Source organism: Chelonia mydas, chromosome 2 (assembly GCF_015237465.2).
Source record: "Chelonia mydas isolate rCheMyd1 chromosome 2, rCheMyd1.pri.v2, whole genome shotgun sequence".
Classification (NCBI taxonomy): Eukaryota; Metazoa; Chordata; order Testudines; family Cheloniidae; genus Chelonia; species Chelonia mydas.
Window position 1 is genome coordinate 248,371,767 of NC_057850.1, and position 13,666 is coordinate 248,385,432.

At 42.5% G+C, this 13,666-nt stretch overlaps 1 protein-coding gene across 5 annotated transcripts in view; it reads right to left on the reverse strand.

The window, feature by feature from the left end:
- Positions 1 to 13,666, reverse strand: part of LOC102931383 (sodium channel protein type 5 subunit alpha) — a 314,377-nt gene that overhangs the window by 98,913 nt on the left and 201,798 nt on the right. The gene's annotated exons all lie outside the window — the stretch shown is intronic.

Here is a 13,666-nt window from a genome sequence, read left to right on the forward strand (position 1 = left end):
GATCCTTTTCTGCAGAACTGCTGCCCAGCCATTCGGTCCCTAGTCTGTAGCGGTGCATTGGATTTTTCCGTCCTAAGTGCAGGACTCTGCACTTGTCTTTGTTGAACCTCATCAGATTTCTTTTGGCCCAAACCTCTAATTTGTCTAGGTCCCTCTATATCCTATCCCTACCCTCCAGCGTATCTACCCCTCCTCGCAGTGTCATCTGCAAACTTGCTGACGATGCAGTCCACGCCATCCTCCAGATCATTAATGAAGATATTGAACAAAACCGGCCCCAGGACCTACCCTTGGGGCACTCCGCTAGATACTGCCTGCCAACTAGACATGGAGCCATTGATCACTACCCGTTGAGCCCGAGCTTTCTATCCACCTTAGAGTCCATTCATCCAGCCCCATACTTCTTTAACTTGCTGGCAAGAATACTGTGGGAGACCGTATCAAAAGTTTTGCTAAAGTCAAGGAATAACACATCCACTGCTTTCCCCTCATCCACCGAGCCAGTTATCTCATCACAGAAGACAATTAGATTAGTCAGTCATGACTTGCCCTTGGTGAATCCATGCTGACTGTTCCTGGTCACTTTCCTCTCCTCTAAGTGCTTCAGAATTGATTCCTTGAGGACCTGCTCCATGATTTTTTCCAGGGATTGAGGTGAGGCTGACTGGCCTGTAGTTCCCCAGATCCTCCTTCTTCCCTTTTTTAAAGATTGGCACTACATTAGCCATTATCCAGTCGTCCGGGACTTCCCCCAATCACCATGAGTTTTCAAAGTTAATGACCAATAGCTCTGCAATCACATCTGGCAACTCCTTTAGCACTCTCAGATGCAGCGCATCCAGCCCTATGGACTTGTGCTCATCCAGCTTTTCTAAATAGTCCCAAACCACTTCTTTCTCCACAGAGGGCTGGTAGCCTCCTTCCCATGCTGTGCTGCCCAGTGCAGTCGTCTGGGAGCTGACCTTGTTCGTGAAGGCAGAGGCAAAAAAAAGCATTGAGTACATTAGCTCTTTCCACATCCTCTGTCACTAGGTTGCCTCCCTCATTCAGTAAGGGGCCCACACTTTCCTTGACTTTCTTCTTGTTGCTAACATACCTGAAGAAACCCTTCTTGTTACTCTTAACATCTCTTGCTAGCTGCAACTCCAAGTATGATTTGGCCTTCCTGATTTCACTCCTGCATGCCTGAGCAAGATGTTTATACTCGTCCCTGGTCATTTGTCCAACCTTCCACTTCATGTAAGCTTCTTTTTTGTGTTTAAGATCAGCAAGGATTTTACTGTTAAGCCAAGCTGGTCACCTGCCATACTTACTATTCTTTCTACACATTGGGATGGTTTGTTCCTGTAACCTCAATAAGGATTCTTTAAAATACAGCCAGCTCTCCTGGACTCCTTTCTCCCTCATGTTGTTCTCCCAGGGGATCCTGCCCATCAGTTCCCTGAGGGAGTCAAAGTCTGCTTTTCTGAAGTCCAGGGTCCGTATTCTGCTGCTCTCCTTTCTTCCTTTGTCAGGATCCTGAACTCGACCATCTCATGATCACTGCCTCCCAGGTTCTCCTCCAGTTTTGCTTCCCCTACTAATTCTTCCCGGTTTGTGAGCAGCAGGTCAAGAAGAGCTCTGCCCCTAGTTGGTTCCTCCAGCGCTCGCATCTGGAAATTGTCCCCTACCCTTTCCAAAAACTTCTTGGATTGTCTGTGCACCACTGTATTGCTCTCCCAGCAGATATCTGGGTAATTGAAGTCTCCCATGAGAACCAGGGCCTGTGATCTAGTAACTGCCATTAGTTGCTGAAAGAAAGCCTCGTCCACCTCATCCCGCTGGTCCGCTGGTCTGTAGCAGACTCCCACCACGACATCACCCTTGTTGCTCACACTTCTAAACTTAATCCAGAGACTCTCAGGTTTTTCTGCACTTTCATACCGGAGCTCTGAGCAGTCATACTGCTCTTTACATACAATGCAACTCCCCCACCTTTTCTGCCCTGCCTGTCCTTTCTGAACATTTATATCCATCCATGACAGTACTCCAGTCATGTGAGTTATCCCACCAAGTCTCTGTTATTCCAATCATATCATAATTCCTTGACTGCGCCTGGACTTCCAGTTCTCCGTGCTTGTTTCTCAGGCTTCTTGCATTTCTGTATAGGCATTTAAGATAACTCGCTGATCATCCCGCTTTCTCAGTATGAGGCAGGAGCCTTCCCCTCTTGTGCTCTCCTGCTCATGCTTCCTTCTGGCATCCCACTTCCCCACTTACCTCAGGGCTTTGGTCTCCTTCCCACAGGGAACCTAGTTTAAAGCCCTCCTCACTAGGTTAGCCAGCCTGCTTGCAAAGATTCTCTTCCCCCTCTTCGTTAGGTGAAGCCCGTCTCTACCTAGCACTCCTTGGTGTTCTTGGAACACCATCCCATGGTCAAAGAATCCAAAGCATTCTCTCCAAATGCATGTTGTCAAGTCAGCTATGCCTGATATCAGTTCCTTCAGTGCCAGGCTTTTTTTTTATTTGCCCTCCAGTGTTTCATGGATCTTAGGCATTATGCTATGGAGAAATAGATTTCCAGGCATCTTATACTAAATGAGCACCCTAAAACCTTTGTTAGCAGTGTGACTGCTCTAATCACATCAATGAAGAGACTGACAGCAAGTCTTCTAGTTCTGTCTGCTGTGTCTTGATGAAAACTGATGTAACAAATCTAAATTTCTACACATATGTGAATGTGAAAACAAATGTAAAGATTTTGTTGTTTAATATTTGCCAATTAAGTTCAAATTATTCCTCGAGGCCACACTAATGTGCTTGCACCTATCTTTCCAGGCATTTTTCCTCAGCTGGTAAGTTTACATCAACTCATGCCCCTTTACATTTAGATTCAAAGCTGATGACTAGAGCTGGTCCAAACTCTTCCGATGGAACAGTTTTTCATTAAAATTGAAATGGGTTGTGGGAATGCATCAATTTTGATGAAATGTTCTGCATTCTCATTTCATTTTGATAATGTCAAAATGTTTTGCTTTGACATTAGAGTTTCATTTTGTTTTAACCTTTTTATTATATTAAATATTATTTTTAATATTATATATTATTATATTATATTTTGTTTCCACATTAGCAAAACAAAACACGTTGATAGTTACAAGACCTGAAGAAGGGCTCTGTGTAAGTTCCAAAGCTTCTCTCAGCAGAAGCTGGTCCAATAAAAGACATTACTTCACCCACCTTGTCTCATGGGAATTTTTGACTCAAAATGTCAGAATTTCCTGGGGAATGGAAATTCTGGTTTCCAGCCAGCTCTATTGATGTCATAAACAGTAATGTAAATTAGACACTGGGGACCTATGAAACTCCCACTGACTTCAATGGGAGTTGCCCTCATGCAACTTATAGTAGGATCTAGCCACAGGTGTAAGGGGAAAATCATGGGTCAGAAAATGAATGTAAGTAGCAAAGTAGAGTCACCTGGACCAATCTGGTATTCAGAGGGTGTGCAAAATGAGTGTAACTTACACCAATTTGGGATTCTGGGTGGACTCAGTACAATACTGGCATTAGCAGCTCAGTTCCCATGGAAGTCAATAGGATTGATTCTGACACCAGGGTAAATCAGGTATTATGTTACACCATTGGAGTCAGTGCAGTTACACAGACAAGAAACTAGGAAGACAGCAAAATCAGGCCCTGGTGGAACTGTGCAGGATCCCAGGGGAATGGGCAAAGGTATGCCACCTTTCCTAAGACAACACTCCCTGCACCAGATACTACATCCTGGGATGGGATGGCCTAGCAGCAGCTACAGCAATTTGATGCTATGTAATGATCTCCCCATTCAGGTGAGATTCAATCCTCAGGTGGCTCAAGCTGTTGGCTTTTCAGCTTCTTTGCAAAATCAGGGTGACACAAAGCAGCCCTGGGGAGCTGGGTGGACCATTTCCCAGCTGCCTTCCCCCTGCTATAATCTTTGCCTGTGACAGGCAATATGACACTACATGGCTGAAAGCAGCAGTGTGGGTGCGAAGGCACCGCCTGGGTGAGTAGAGAGCTGTGTAGGGATGAACTCAGGTGCGATTTGTCTGTACTCTACTCACCTAAGCAATGCCTCACCATCTACATGGCTACTCCAACCTGTTCTAGAGTGTTATAGTCTGAATACATAGTCTACAAACTGCCAAGAGAAGCATGCAGAGTAGACGTAGTCTAAGAGTATTGCAGAGACACTGAGTCAGATGCTGTTTCAGACAAGCTGCACTCTCTGCTGGAGGTAGCAGTAGGGTCAAAGTTGAAGAAGAACCCCAGGTAGCATGTGGAGTGGTGCAAAAGGGGCTGTAGAAGGGGTGTGGATCAGGCCCATTTTGATTTCTAAAACCTTTTAACATGGTAAGTTTAAGGTAATTTCCTATATGGTCTTGTTAGTGAGATGGCTGCATTTTGCAGATTAAGATGGTGGAACAATTTAATGTCTCCTTGATCTCCTCCCATTATTTCAGAACCGTGAGTTTTGATGTCACATGTATTAAGGTGTTCATTCTTCGGGCTCTGAACGGACTTTACAGAGGTTTAGAAAATGATTTCTATGATTTAATCCTTCAGGGAGCCAAAATTAGTGCTTGAAAAGACAATCTGAAAAGAATGCAACCAGATACTCATTGTGACACTGCTGTGCTGCATCAAAAGATGCAGATTAAAATAGTTGAATTATATGGGGAAACACTTTTTTATTCCTCAGAGGACAATCAATATTTGGACTTCTCTGTTTCAAAGGTACTGGAATAATCTTTATTATTAGTTTGTTTTCATACAATGGACAATTGGACACCAAGTGTATCTGGGAGAATAAACAGATGACTTACTATGGTGATTCTTGCTCCCATCATAGCGTTAAACTAATGAGGAGTGGGGGGTTTTGTCTCTGTCTCTTAAAGCGCTGGGTGGGAATGCTACAATGACTGGCACCTAAAAATACATGACAGAAAGACAGCTCCATTAAGTTTCGATGGGAAGGGGGCATCTCCTACACAACCAAATTTTCTGGACTTAAGTTCTACCTGTCATTTTCTGTTTCATTATAGAATCTGTGCAGATTTTTGTTTTCTTTCTCTGCCATATGCGTAGGCTGCAAGCATGTCTCTTCCATATTTCTTTACTGTCAGTGAGTCTCAGTTACAAAAGGGAGATTAAGGTGTCGCAGGTGTACTAGGTTATTACAGGTTCTCATACTGAGAGTGTCACAAATTGGTACCTTTCAGCAAGATGGCTGCTGCCAGCATTGGCTGAGATAATAGAAATGCCAATTGAAATGAAAACTTTTCCTAATACATTGAATAGAAAATACAGTTGTAGAAGGGTTTTGTAATATTTGAACTTTCAGGATGCCACACTTAACAACATGGGTGCAGTTTTACTTAACTGCGAAGGCTTTCTTGAAAGTGGCTTTTTTTGTCCTTTCCAGCAGAGTATTCCGATACTCACCCTTGATGTGAAGGCTCTGGAAGACAGGAGGATTGGATTGCACCAAAAAATACCTACTCTCTAGCAATGTTGCATCCAATCTTGCAGTCCTGATTTAGGCAAAGTGTCATTAGCCTCTCAATTACGCCAGCTGACACTGGATTTTCACCAACGTACGTTGAACAGAGTATGGTCCGATGTCTTTAATAGGCGCTTTGCCTGGAAAAGGACTACAAGATTTGGCCCCACTGTGTTAATACTTTTAATAATGCACTTGGGAAGCACAGAAGTAAATGAGGTGTTTACTTCTAAGACAAGTATGTCAAAATTCTAAACTTTCCACATTATAATAGGTTAATCACAGTGGCAATTGGCTTCACAGAGAGGAAATTTTAAATGTCTCCTGTATGTAGAGAAAAATCTCTTCTTGCACTCAACATTTTACGAGATGAATCAAAATTGCTTCCCCCCCCCTCCCCCCCATGCACATCTCCAGTGACTCTGCTGCAGACACTCTACTTCATTGCTGGAAGCCCCATGGGATGCAATGAGTGGGCAGATCTGAGGGCTTCCTTGTCATGGATGTCAGACAGGAATATTCATTAATAAATGCTAGGTTTCAGAGTAACAGCCGTGTTAGTCTGTATTCGCAAAAAGAAAAGGAGTACTTGTGGCACCTTAGAGACTAACCAATTTATTTGAGCATAAGCTTTCGTGAGCTACAGCGATGCATCCGATGAAGTGAGCTGTAGCTCACGAAAGCTTATGCTCAAATAAATTGGTTAGTCTCTAAGGTGCCACAAGTACACCTTTTCTTTTAATAAATGCTGATGTAGACACTTCCTTTACCTCCTCTCCCAGGCAACAACAATAAAATCCACTAACAGGAGAAAATAAAGCAAGGTTCTAGCAACTCTGCCAAACTGTGACCACTAAATCCCTCTTCAACCAGCATCTTTCAAGTGAAGAGGGAGACATTTTCTTCTCTAAACATCCTTCTTCAGACACACAAGCACACAATCATTCTCCCCACCCATTCTAAAATTCTTAAATATATAAAAAATGGATTAAAGTTAGGGAAAAGTTAGAATAGATTTGAATGCATAACAAACTCTGCCAAGGAGCTCTTGATTCATTTGTATATAATGCCCTCAATGCAAAGAGATATTTAGCCATAACTGTGGGTCTTTCGATGCACTCACGTAAATTGCATTTGCATTTCTCTTGATTTCCCTTTGCACGATTTACTGTGGTTATCATGGCAACACAGACATTTGTTGGGATAAGGAGTAGTGTGGAATCTGGGAGTGTAACATGATCAAAGCTTTAAAAGTGCGACATGAATGGGGAAGCTTATTTCCCAGCTTCTGATAGGTTTGTCAGAAAAATGAAGTTATCACAGTTATAATGCCTGATACTATCAATCCTGTGAATGAGGCTTGAATACTAAACCCCAAGTCATACCATTTCCTCTCCCTCTTCAGTAACCTGTGTTGTGAACAAGATATTTTTTGTGGGTTAACACAGCATTCGGAGCTGGAACAGGCACTGTCAAAACCAGACATGCGCCTGCTTCTCCACTGTTTTGCACCATATGTCATTAGTTACACCTGTGCAAAGGTGATTTATTAGTGTTTTGAGGAAATAAACATAGAATGCCTCTAACTTGGAAGTGAGTGTTTCCTACAGATGCAGAGCCAGATCCACAGCTGGGGTAAATTGAGTTATACTGAATTACACCAGTTGAGGAACTGTCCCACAGAGATCAATTTAAACTAGTCAATACCTCTGTACTATATCTATATCTATATAACTTAGTTCAGTGTAAAATGAAATGGTTTTAGTGCCAATTATTCACTAGTTGAATAAAAGTAAATGGTAATTTACACTTGGTGGGGTAACTCACACGACTGGAGCACTGTCATGGATGGATATAAACTGTTCAGGAAGAACAGGCGGGGGAGAAAAGGGGGAGGAGTTGCACTGTGTGTAAGAGAGCAGTAGGATTACTCAGAGCTCTGTATGAAACTGGAGAAAAGCCCATTGAGTCTCTTTGGGTGAAGAGCAACAAGGGTGATGTCGTGGTGGGCATCTGCTATAGACCACCAGACCAGGAGGATGAGGTAGACGAGGCTTTCTTCAGACAACTAACAGAAGTTTCCAGATCACAGGCCCTGTTTCTTATGGGGGACTTCAATCACCCTAACATCTGCTGGAAAAACAATACAGCAGTGCACAGACAATCCAGGAAGTTTTTGGAGAGTGTTAGGGACAACTTCCTGGTGCAAGTGCGGGAGGAACCAACTAGGGGCCATGCTCCTCTTGACCTGCTACTCACAAACAGGGAAGAATTGGTAGGGGAAGTAGAAGTGGGTGGCAACCTGAGCAGCAGTGACCATGAGTTGGTCGAGTTCAGGATTCTGACAAAAAGAAGAAAGGAGAGCAGCAGAATACGGACCCTGGACTTCAGAAAAGCAGACTTTGACTCCCTCAGGGAACTGATGGGCAGGATCTCCTGGGAGGCTAATATGATGGGGAAAGGAGTCCAGGATTGCTGTCTGTATTTTAAAGAAGCCTTATTGAGGGTGAAGGAACAAACCATCCCAATGTGCAGAAAGAACAGTAAATATGGCAGGCGACCAGCTTGGCTTAACAGAGAAATCTTCAGTGAGTTTAAACACAAAAAGGAAGCTTACAAGAAGTGGAAACTTGGACAGATGACTAGGGAGGAGTATAAAAATATTGCTCGAGCATGCAGGGATGTAATCAGGAAGGCCAAAGCACAATCGGAGTTGCAGCTAGCAAGGAATGTGAAACGTAACAAGAAAGGTTTCTACAGGTATGTTAGCAACAAGAAGAAGTTATGGGGAAGTGTGGGACCCTTACTGAATGGGGGAGGCAACCTAGTGACAGATGATGTGGAAAAAGCTGAAGTACTCAATGCTTTTTTTTGCTTCGGTCTTCACAGACAAGGTCAGCTCCCAGACTGCTGCATTGGGCAGCACAGTATGGGGAGGAGGTGAGCAGCCCTCAGTAGTGAAAGAACAGGTTAAAGACTATTTAGAAAAGCTGAACAGGCACAAGTGCATGGGGCCAGATACAATGCATCCAAGGGTGCTGAGGGAGTTGGCTGATGGGATTGCAGAGCCATTGGCCATTATCTTTGAAAACTCATGGCAATCAGGGAAGGTCCCGGATGACTGGAAAAAGGCAAATATAGTGCCTGTCTTTAAAAAAGGAAAGAAGGAGAATCTGGGGAACTACAGACTGGTCAGCCTTACCTCAATCCCTGGAAAAATCATGGAGCAGGTCCTCAAGGAATCCATTTTAAAGCACTTGGAAGAGAGGAAGGTGATCAGGAACAGTCAGCATGGATTCACCAAAGGCAAGTCATGCCTGACCAACTTGATTGCCTTCTATGATGAGCTAACTGGCTCTGTGGATATGGGGAAAGTGGTGGACATGATACACCTTGACTTCAGCAAAGATTCTGATATGGTCTCCCACAGTATTCTTGCAACGAAAATTATTAGGGGGTTGGGGCACATGACTTATGACTTATGAGGAGAGGCTGAGGGAACTGGGCTTATTTAGTTTGCAGAAGAGAAGAGTGAGGGGGGATTTGATAGCAGCCTTCAACTACCCAAAGGGGGGTTCCAAAGAGGATGGAGCTAGGCTGTTCTCAGTGGTGGCAGATAACAGAACAAGGAGCAATGGTCTCAAGTTGCAGTGGGGGAGGTCTAGGTTGGATATCAGGAAAAACTCTTTCACTAGGAGGGTAGTGAAACACTGAAAGGGGTTACTTACGTAGGTGGTGGAATCTCCATCCTTAGAGGTTTTTAAGGCCTAGCTTGACAAAGCCCTGACTGGGATGATTTAGTTGGGGTTGGTCTTGCTTTGAGCATGGGGTTGGACTAGATGACCTCCTGAGGTCTCTTCCAACCCTAATCTTCTATGATTCTATGACATTCAAAAAACCTGTCAAATCGTCAACGAAAGCTCATTTCTCCACAAACTTGCATAATTCCTCTGTAAAAATTTTTGCATATTGTCCTAAGGTAGATTTGGATTTTTTCCAGTAAAAAATTATGTTCACAGGCAGGAAATGCCAGGATTTTATCCTTGACCAATAGTGAAATTTAGGACTTAAGCCAGAGGTGGGCAAACTACGGCCCGTGGGCCACATCCAGCCCGCGGGACCATCCTGCCCGGCCCCTGAGCTCCTGGCCTGGGAGGCTGTCCCTCCACCCCCGCAGCCACACAATGGTCTGGGCGGCAGGGCTGCAGAGCCCAGCGTGACCCGGTGCTCTGTGCTACGCAGTGCGGCTGCTTGTACTGGTGCAGCTGCGCCACCAGCTACCGGTGCTCCAGGCAGCGCGGTAAGGGGGCAGGGAGCAGAGGGGGGGTTGGATAGAGGACAGGGGAGTTCGCGGGGTGGTCAGGGGCATGGATAGGGGTCGGGGTGGTCAGAGGGCGGGGAATGGGGGTTGAATGGGGCAGGGGTCCTGGGAGGGCAGTCAGGAAGGAGAGGAAGGGTTGGATGGGGCGGCGGGGGGCGGTCAGGGGACAGGGAGTGGGGGGGCAGATGGGGTAGGGGTCCCGGGGGGGCAATCAGGAAGGAGAGGGGGGTTGAATGGGGTGGTGGGGGGCAGTTAAGGGCAGGGGGCAGTTAGGGGCGACGGGTCCTATATAACTTTTCTATAACTTCTCTACTCTATAACTATATAACTTCTCTATAACTTCTCTACTCTATGGCACCTTAGAGACTAATCAATTTATTTGAGCATAAGCTTTCGTGAGCTACAGCTCACTTCATCGGATGCATACTGTGGAAAGTGTATAAAAAGATCTTTTTATACACTTTCCACAGTATGCATCCGATGAAGTGAGCTGTAGCTTACGAAAGCTTATGCTCAAATAAATTGGTTAGTCTCTAAGGTGCCACAAGTACTCCTTTTCTTTTTGCGAATACAGACTAACACGGCTGTTACTCTGAAACTTCTCTAGTCTATAACTTCTCTACTCCTATTCGAGATTCTCCTGTTTATGTAATCACATTACTTCTTTTGGCCACAGTATCACACTGGGAGCTCACTTTGAGCAGATTATCTACCACAACCCCCAAATCTTTTTCAGAGTCATTACTTCCCAGGATAGAGTCCCCCATTCTATAAGAATGGTCTACATTCTTTGTTCCCACATGTATCCATTTACATTTAGCCATATAAGAACTCATAGTTGGCTTGCACCCAGCTTATGAAGCGATCAGTTATGTTGAAACCCTGCTCTGTATCAATGACCTGTTCTCTTCATTATTTACCACTCCACCAATTTGTGTTTCATCTGTAAATGTTATCAGTAATAATTTATGTTATCTTCCAACTCACTGATAAAAATATTAAAAAGCATAGGGCCAAGAACCAATTCTTGAGGGACCCCACTAGAAACACACCTGCTTAACAACAATTCCCCTTTTCAATATATTGAAACCTAACAGTTCACCAGTTTTTACCCATTTAATGTGTGCCATGTAAAATTTATATTGTGCTAGTTTACAGAAGTCTAAGTATATTATGGCAACACTTCTATCTTTATCAACCAAACTTGTAATCTCATAAAAAAAAAGATATCAAGTTAGTTTGACAGGATCTATTTTCCATAAACCCATGTTGATTAGCATTAATTATATTATCCCCCTTTAATTCTTTATTAATTGGGTCCCATATCAGCTGCTCCATTATCTTGCCCAGGATCAATGTCAGGCTGACAGGCCTATAGTTACCAAGGTCATTCCAGTTACCCTTTTAAAAAATCAGTACATTGGCTTTCTTCCAGTCTTCTGGAACTAAGTGCTCCAAAACTAACTGAAAATTAACATTAATGGTCCAGTGAGCTCCTCAACCAGCAATTTTAAAATTCTTGGCTGCAAGTTATCAGGACCTACTGATTTAAAAAATGTCTAACTTTAGTAGTTTCTGTTTAATGTTCTCTAGAGATACTAGTGGAATGCAAAGAATGTTATCATTACCATATGATGATCATCTATTTTTCCCCAAATACAGAACAGAAATATTTATTGAACATTTCTGCCTTTTCTGCATTATTACTGATAATTCCACCATTTCTATCTAGTAATGGACCAACACCATTGTCAGGATACTTTTTGTTCCCAATATATTTTAAAAACTCCTTGTTATTGTCTTTAACTCAGCTAGTCATAGATTTCTCCTTGTGTCCCCTGGGTTCCCTTATCAATATTCTGCAATTCCTAACTTCTCATTTATATTAATTACTATCAACTTCCCCTTTCTTTTTCATTATATATATATGTATTACAGTTGCCGTAAGCTCCCCTCTAAAGCAGGTCAGGTTTTTTGTTTGTTTTTTTTTTTAACCAAAGTGGCCTTCTTCCTTGATTGCAGTATTCTGGCATCTTTGGCATGTAATAAGATGTTTGTAACTGATTCCTCACTATTATTCACATTTTTATGATGCATTTTTTCCTTAAAGGTTCAATAAGGACATTTTGATGTTTCTCAATAGAAATTTTTCAGAATTTCCATTCCGCAAAAATGTTGACTTTTCATCCCAATTCGGGATGTAAACAACTTTCTAACTATCAAAATTTCCTGCAGGATGGAAATTCCATTTTCCATCCAGGTCTAATACGTATCAGTAAAATTCTGATTCTACATTTTCTTGCAACAATAACATGAAATGAGCTAGTACCTACCTATGAGAGAGAGATCAACAGCTACATGAATGTGTAAAAATGCAGTGCAGTCTTACTAGACTGGAAATCAGTGTTTTTGAACTTTTTCCTTAGATCCTGTTGTGAAACTTCAGCAAGCTCCAATGAGAAGAGACTAGATTTTAAGTTTTAACTGTACCCACTATTATTTATTAGCTTGAAAAGCATGGCATATAGTACTAGACATATTTCTAGGTGAAGGGTCAATGAACGCATGCTTTTTTGTTCTGATGAGCAAACAAGAGTATTTAACAATGTACCACAAACCCCCCTGCCTTGAACTGATGTAGAAAGACAAGAAACTTTTTTTTTCAAATCTCAGCTAGAAATAGATTCTGTCTCCAGAAAAATAATATGAATTTCAGCCAATCAATAATGTCAGATTAATCAATCATAACAAAGCCACCATACTCTAAGCCACTGTATATAGGGTTTACCTTACAAGAGGTTTACCTTACACAGTACTCTGCCCATATTCAACTATTATGTGGGAGGGAGAAAAGATGTCAAAGAGAACACAAACATTGTCAGTAGCAATCATTCTATTTAGCAACTATCACATATATGTTTTATGTATGCTTACTTGCCTTCTTTTAGCTAGAACTAGGGAGCAACTGACAGGACCTATCAAAGCTTAAACAACACATCTGCTATTAAGAATAAAGCCAAAATGCACAAAGCCAAAACAGCAAGTAGTCACACTCAGGTTTCGATTTAATTTACTGTACTTTCCATGCCACCTTCACCGAAACCGATGATTTTAATACACGTCCCTTAAATAAAGTAAAAGAAAAACAACCCTTTAAGATATTTCCAAATATTTTCTGACTGCACATTTCATTGTCCTGGTGTCTATTTGGATGACATGGCTTGATAACATTTAGAGTTCTAGTTCCCCATCTTCTCTTTTATCAGCTCATCAATCAATATGGCAATACTGGCTGGTGACAGAGTGTAATAAGCTTCCCCATAGTGAAGCATTAGAGGTTAACATTTATCTATTTGTGATTATCTACATGGTTATTTGGTTATGTTTTCTTCACATAACACCTCTCTAAGGATAGTGTTTGTGTCTGAACATTCTTCCTTACATCTCTGAGACCCAAAAGAATTTCAGCTTGATGCAAAGGGCCCACTGAAATCCATGGGTTTCCATTTACCTCAATGAGTGCTGGATCAGAGCTAATGGCATTGGCTGCAACATGATTAATTGTGATCCATGAAACAGAAAGGAAGAGCGGTTCAAAAAGTGTGTGTGGGGGCGGGCGGGGATTTGTTGGGAATCATTTTTATGTGTTTTTCATCAAAATTTCAAAACATTCAGAATTTTTCAACCAGCTCTATTAAGAGGTCTGTAGAATAAGTAAGTTTACAGTGTCAAATTAAGGCATGTTCCTAACTCATTTTTTGCCTTTCTCGAAAACGTGCTTCCTAAATCAGCCACTACGTGCTCCTACATATGGTCACATC